General features: G+C 47.7%; 1 pseudogene; it reads left to right on the top strand.

The window, feature by feature from the left end:
* The first annotated feature begins 1,293 nt into the window (after window positions 1-1,293).
* On the top strand, window positions 1,294-4,038 carry LOC111822337 (protein Shroom3-like; annotated as a pseudogene).
* The last annotated feature ends 2,118 nt before the right edge of the window (window positions 4,039-6,156 follow it).

The raw sequence follows: 6,156 nt of genomic DNA on the forward strand, positions 1-6,156 counted from the left end.
GAACTGGATTACAAGTTTCTTGAGGCTTGAATCTGTGTGTGTACAGTTCTCTTTAATACTGCTAAACACCTAGCCAGTGTTGGGCACATTGTTGTTGTTAGCTGCCATCTAGTCAACCCTTGACTCATGCTGACCCCATGCATAAGAGATGGAAACTCTGCCCAGTCCTGCACCATCCTCAAGATCAGTTGGGCACTGAAATGTTGCGATCCATTGTGTTTTCATCGGCTCATTTTCAGAAGTAGATCAGGCCTTTCTTCCTAATCTTAGTCTGGAAGCTCCACTGAAACCTGTTCAATAACGTAGCAACCTGCAAGGCTTCACTGACAGAAGGGTCATGGCTGTATAGGAGGTGCATTGGCTAGGAATCCAACCTGGGTCTCCACATGGAAGGTGAGAATTCTGCCACTGAACCGCCAATGCCATTGGGCACGGAGAGAAGTGTTAATGATGCAAATTGAGACGAAGTGAACAAACTCGTGTTTTAGGAGTTTTGGTCTCTCTTGTTGCCATCAAGTGGATTCTGACTCATAGCGACCCTATAGGGCAGAATAGAACTGTCTCCAGGGGGTTTCCAAAGAGCAGCTGGTGGATTCAAACTTCCAATCTTTTGGTTAACAGCCTAGCTCTTAACCACTGCACTAAGCAATCTAGAACCATCCAGACTTCCTCCAGTGTTTTTCACAGCTGTGAAGAACTTGGCATTTATTTATCCATTCAACAAGTTACTTTTACCTCCTACTGTGGGCCTGAAGATAGCATAAAAAATTAAAATTATGATTACTATATTCATTTGATAGTTCTTTTTTCCACAAACAGTAAGTTTTAGAAAGCCCTGGGATAAGAAATTTGCCCAAAGAGATATGATTTATGTGAAATTGGGCCTAGGTGATTTAACTTCCCAGTGACCTTTGAAATTAAAGCCCATTCTCTGGCTTGTCTGTGGGGTAAGTTTGCCTGGCCCCACTGCATGCCAACTGCCTCACGATCCCAAGTGTTTCAACTGTATCTTTCACTGGCTGTTTTGCCCTCTTAATAGGCCACAGACTTGCATGATCTCATCTTAATGTCAGACTCTTTGACTCCATCCTTTATGAATTTGTGAGATGCCATGTATATTAACAGTATTTTGTAAATAAAATAATATGGTAAGTCATAATTATGTAAAATGATCAAGTCTTTGAGGTGGGAAGAACATATACTCTTGTGGTTGCTTTTGGTTCATGTTGTCCTCACTACTGCATAATTTTCATTGTCTTTGATGCGGCATCAGCAGAAAGTCAGAGCTATGATAAATGGCATAATGTTCCTTGGGACAAGGGAGTGCCACCTCCATCCTGGAACCAGCAGTGCCCCAATTCCTTGGAGACTGCTGCTGACAACCTGCCTCCTAAGGTGGGGTTACACCTCTTTCCCCAGCTCAGAGTCACAGTTATGCAGCCATCTGGCACCGGGATCAGCCAAGCTCCTGGTCCAGCCTTGACCAGAAATAGTTCTGCTGGCCTCAGGCAAACTTGTCAGGCTCCCTGAAGTCTCCATTTATACAAGAACAGCTGCTTACTGTACTAAAGAGTCCAGAGAGCATCCCCCAGTGAAGTCCAAGTGTAATTATACCCAGAAGGTGCAACCAGACCAACCTCTGCTCCCGACTGGCATCTACCCTGTACATTCTGTGGAGCTATGCTTTGCCCAGGTGACCCACCTTCTAGGAACAGTAATGATATGCTGTACCCTGCACCTGCCAAGCAGAGTGGATATACAGCTGCTAAGGCATATTGTGAGAAGATGGATACCTTTGATGAGAATGGGAACCAAAATGGGTCTAGCTGTCCTGGGTTTGCCTCTAGAACATGACTCACTGTTGCCAGTGGAGACGAAACCAGCAACTACACTCAAATTGGTCCCCTACAAAGTTCATTTCCCATCAGTGCCTAAAAATGAGGAGGGTACCTCCCTGAAGAGACTTCTCACATCTCCCCAAGGCAACAGCCCATATTCCAACAAGAGAAAGAGCACCCACAGCAACAAATCGTATTCTCATCACTATATTCTAAGCTCTTGTGGAAGACAGATCTTCCAGGCTCTCAGAGCCCTGGGAGGTGGATTTCCAGGAAGTCCACAATGCCAACCTCCATATGAGGCAGGAGAGAGAAGGCCTAGGCCAGAGCCTGTCAAGAAACTTCAGCAAGACCAAGTCATCCTTCTCACCTCTCCACAACATTCCAGAAAGTCTAAGAAGGCAAAGCAGCCTGGAGCTAGGAGGGAGATCTAAAGACGGCTACTCAGATGGCAAACCAGCCTCTATAAGTCAACACCAAAGCTAAGGACCCTGGAAGGAAAGTTGGTCCTGACCACTAGAGCCATCTGGACAGGCCAGTTTCCTATCCAAGACCCGAGGGGATACCTAGTGTTTTGGCCTCTTTCCACAGTTCAGACCCAAGGTTCGAAGAGCCCTCCTCCACACTGCACCAGCAGACATCCAGTCTGGGCAGAAGGAAGCTCAGGTCAGGCATCTCCTGGCTCTGCAGGGCTTTCAGTGTGGGAAGCTCCACAGATCAGTGCTGGAGAAGGTTTCCAAAATTGAGCAGGGAGAGCAAGGGAGCCAGAGACCTTCAAGTGTAGGCTGCTTCAGTTATGGCCACACCTATAGGCCCAACAGGACAATCTCAACCTACAGTATTTCTGGGAATGAATTTGAGGAGGCAAGAGCCAAAATTCGTTCTTCTGAATCAATTGAGCCTCTAGGCAATGGGGGGCAGCACTTCAAAAACGGAGAGACAAAGTTGTAATAGGTTTCCTGGCAGACATGCCGGCAGCATCTGAGAAGGGGTGCAGATGGTGGCCATGGTCCCCTCTTGGAGGAGGTAAGCCCCCTAGGGGGGATGCTTACCTCCTCTGCAGCCAGAGCAACTTTCAACTCTTCAGTGAGGTCTAGAAGGAGGCTGTGTGGTCGGGTGACAGGCCTGCCACTCCCGAGTCGCCCCTGCTGGACGCCCCCTTCAGCTGCGCCTAACAGAACAGCATCAACAATGCACAGTACCGCGTCTTTGGAGCCACCTCCTTTCAACAGAGGGACCTCGAAACGGGGGCGCCAGGGACATCCAGGCCCTGGCAGCCCGGCAAGCCTCGGCCGACGTGTGACTGCAGAGTCCCCAGGTGCCAGCGGTGGCCTCCATGTCCCCACACACGCCCTGTGAGTTGCAGAGCGTGACCCTGGCCTAGAGCGAACTGCCCCAGCCAGCGCCCCCTGCTGCTCGGAGAGGGGCACACCAGCACCTGACCCCCTAGCAAGAAGCATTCCTACTTGGAGCCCACGGAGCCAATGCTCTTGGGTCTGCTAAGGAAGGGGCTGCGTTTTCCAGAGACCACCCATGGCCAAGCGCTGCCAGATCTTCCAGCGCAATTGGAAGGCCTGCTGTACACTCAGCTTGTTAGGCCCAGAGCTGAAGCAGTTCCAGCAGAGTGCTCTGGCTGACTACATTCATGAAAGGCCAGCAAGCAGCCCTTGTCCTCCACGGGTGCTGAGGTTTGGAAGCATGCCCAGAGCACCTATCTGCAGCCCAGCCCTATGGCCCCCAAAGGCCCCGGCCTCACTGCGGCCTCCAGCCTTATCTCATGCGGCAGAAGAGCCTGCATTCCCCCAGGGAGGCCTCCCTCCTGCTGACCACTGTGCAGTGGCTAGGGAGGAGCACGTGTGGGCCCCTCAGGATTGCAGCAGCTCTTTTTGCCAGTGGCCAACTCCTCTGGGAATGGCGGCACAGGACCACCGGGCCTCAAGGGAACCGACCAGTCCCTAGCTGCTCGGTGAAGCCAACTGGGCCTCAGATCCCCAGAGGGTGGACAGGACCCCTGGGGAGACATCCTCCTAGGGAACTACAGCTGGGAGGACCAGGAAGTCCAAGTCAGCCAAGGACCTGCTGGAGCGCTCCGACGTCCGGCCTGTCCCTGTCCACGTGCGGTCTTAGTCATCTCCCACAGCAGACAAAAAGTGCCAGGATATACTTTTGGGGGACAACAGTAGCCTTGGTATTCTTGTGAAGGATCCATGCTCCTTGGCTGGCCCTGGATCTAGGTCACTCAGTTGTTCAGAAAGAGGCCATGAAGAGATGCCACTATTCACACACTGTCCTAGCCCTCTTTGGGGTGGTGCAGGCTTCAAAGCAATTGGTGTCCCCTCAGTTCCCACTGAATGTCCTAGAACTCTGGACCATTAGAGGCAAGCTAGCAGGACACCTTTACCCAGGCCACTGCCAGCAGGAATGCAGGGCCATCTTACAGACTCCAGGATGGGACCACTGACCCCATTCAGCTCTGCCCTGCCTTCCACTGTGCCCTCCACTTACTGCTCACAGCCTGCTGCTGGCCAGCAGGCTGAGAAGGAGATGTGGAATAAATGTGAAATAGAGGTGGAATAGACACGGAATAGATGTTGTGGAATTGATGTTGAGTAGTTGTGGAAAAGATGTGGAATAGATGTTGAGTAGTAGTGGAATAGATGATGTGGAATCAATTTGGAATAGAGGTGGAATAGATGAGGAACATACATGGAATAGACATGGAATAGATGATGTGGAATAGGTGTAGAATTGGTGTGGAATTTATGTGGAAAGATGTGGAATAGAAGTGGAGTAGATGAAGAATAGATGAGGAGTAGAGATGGGATAGAGGTGGGATAGATGATTTGGTGTTAATGATGTGGAATAGATGATGTGGAGTAGATGATGTGGAATAGATGATATGGAACAGAGGTGGAACAAACCTGGAAAAGACATAGAATAGATGATATGGAATAGAGGTGGAATAGAGGCAGAAGAGATGCGGAATAGATGTGGAATAGATGATGTGGAATAGTTGTGGAACAGACGATGTGGAAAAGATGTGGAACAGAGGTAGAATGTAGAATAGACACAGAATAGATGATGTGGAATAGACTCTGAATATATGAGGTGGGATAAACATGGAATTGAAAATGTGGACTAGAGGTGGAATAGACGTGGAATAGATTATGTGGAGTCAATGATGTGCAGTAGATGATGTGGAATAGAGGTGGCATAGATGTGGAATAGAGGTGGAATAGATGTGTGATAGACATAGATGAGGAGTAGAGGTGGGATAGAGGTGGAATAGACGATGTGGTATAGATGATGCAGAATAGATGATGTGGAATAGATGATGTGGAACAGAGACAGAACAGAGTTGGAACAGAAATGAAACAGACATGGAACAGACATGAAAAAGATGTGGAATAGATCATATGGAATACACGCGGAATAGATGATGTGGAACAGTCATGGAATAGAGGTGGAAGAGTGGTGGAATAGACGTTTAATAGTCTTGGAATAGATCTGGAGTAGACCTGGAATACACATGAAATGGACCTGGAATAGACTTGTAATAGACAGTGTGGAATAGATGTGGAAAACTGATTGAATAGAGGTGGAACTGAGGTGGAATAGTGGTGGATGTGGAATAGATGACGTTGAATAGATATGGAATAGATGTGAAATAAGTGTGGAATAGATGTGAAATAGACATGGAATAAACTTGGAATAGACGTGGAATAAATGATATGGAATAGATCTGGAATAGACGATGTGGAACATATTGGGAAAATGTGGACTAGATATGGAATAGATATGGATTAGAGGTGGAATAGATGTGGAATAGATGAGAAATAGAGGTGGCATAGATGTGGAGTAGTCGTTAAATACACATGGAATAGATGTGCAATAGATGATATGGAATAGATGTGGGATAGATGTGAGGTAGATGTTTAATAGATGTGGAATAGATGGGGAACAGAGGTGGAACAGAAGTGGAAGATAGGTGGAACAGGGTGGGAATAGACGTGGAATAGCTGTGGAATAGATGATACCGAATAGATGTGGAATAGAGGCAGAATAGACCCAGAATAGAGGAGGAATAGAGGTGGAATAGAGACTGAATAGAGGCAGAATAGACAGGGAATAGATGATGTGGAATAGACACAGAGTAGATGATGTGGAATAGATGTGGAATAGATGTGAAATAGATGATGTAGAGTAGACATGGAATAGACAGTGTGGTATATGTGGAATAGGTATGGAATAGATGTGGAATAGAGATATAATAAAGGTAGAATAGAGGTGGAATAGATACTGAATAAACGTGGAATAC

Source organism: Trichechus manatus, unplaced genomic scaffold, assembly GCF_000243295.1.
Source record: "Trichechus manatus latirostris isolate Lorelei unplaced genomic scaffold, TriManLat1.0 scaffold00161, whole genome shotgun sequence".
Taxonomy (NCBI): Eukaryota; Metazoa; Chordata; class Mammalia; order Sirenia; family Trichechidae; genus Trichechus; species Trichechus manatus.